The sequence below is a fragment of the Leptonychotes weddellii genome, unplaced genomic scaffold (assembly GCF_054177405.1).
Source record: "Leptonychotes weddellii isolate Sample4059 unplaced genomic scaffold, ASM5417740v2 HiC_scaffold_88610, whole genome shotgun sequence".
NCBI lineage: Eukaryota > Metazoa > Chordata > Mammalia > Carnivora > Phocidae > Leptonychotes > Leptonychotes weddellii.
In genome coordinates this window covers 1-396 of record NW_028059892.1, presented here as the reverse complement: position 1 = coordinate 396, position 396 = coordinate 1, and the positions used below count along the sequence as shown (strand labels likewise).

At 53.0% G+C, this 396-nt stretch overlaps 1 pseudogene; it reads right to left on the bottom strand.

Moving 5' to 3' along the window:
• Position 1: 1 nt before the first annotated feature.
• On the bottom strand, positions 2–393 carry LOC145719973 (transaldolase pseudogene; annotated as a pseudogene).
• Positions 394–396: the final 3 nt, after the last annotated feature.

Sequence of the window (396 nt, the reverse complement as noted above, 5' to 3'; positions counted from 1 at the left end):
GTAGCACAAGAAAAGTGACTGCTTTAATTACTTAGGCAAAATTTTACATAGAATCTATGATCCATCCCTGCCCCAATTGGTAAAAAATGCAAAATTCATCACAAGGCATGTGCAATCAGCCCCAACTCAGAGGGCACAGGTCTGTGGTCCGGCTCAGGCACAGTGCTATTTTCCGTTCTCGGTGCTGAACATGCGATCCATCAGCATCCGCTCGAGCTTCACAGCATCCGCAGCAAACTTCCGGATCCCGTCCGAGAGCTTCTCCACGGCCATCTGGTCCTCGTTGTGCAGCCAGCGGAAGGCCTTTTCATCCAGGTGAATCTTCTCCAGGTTGCTGGCCTGGGCCGCCTTGACCGACAGCACGGGGGCCAGCTTGCTGTTGTCCTTGAGCAGCTC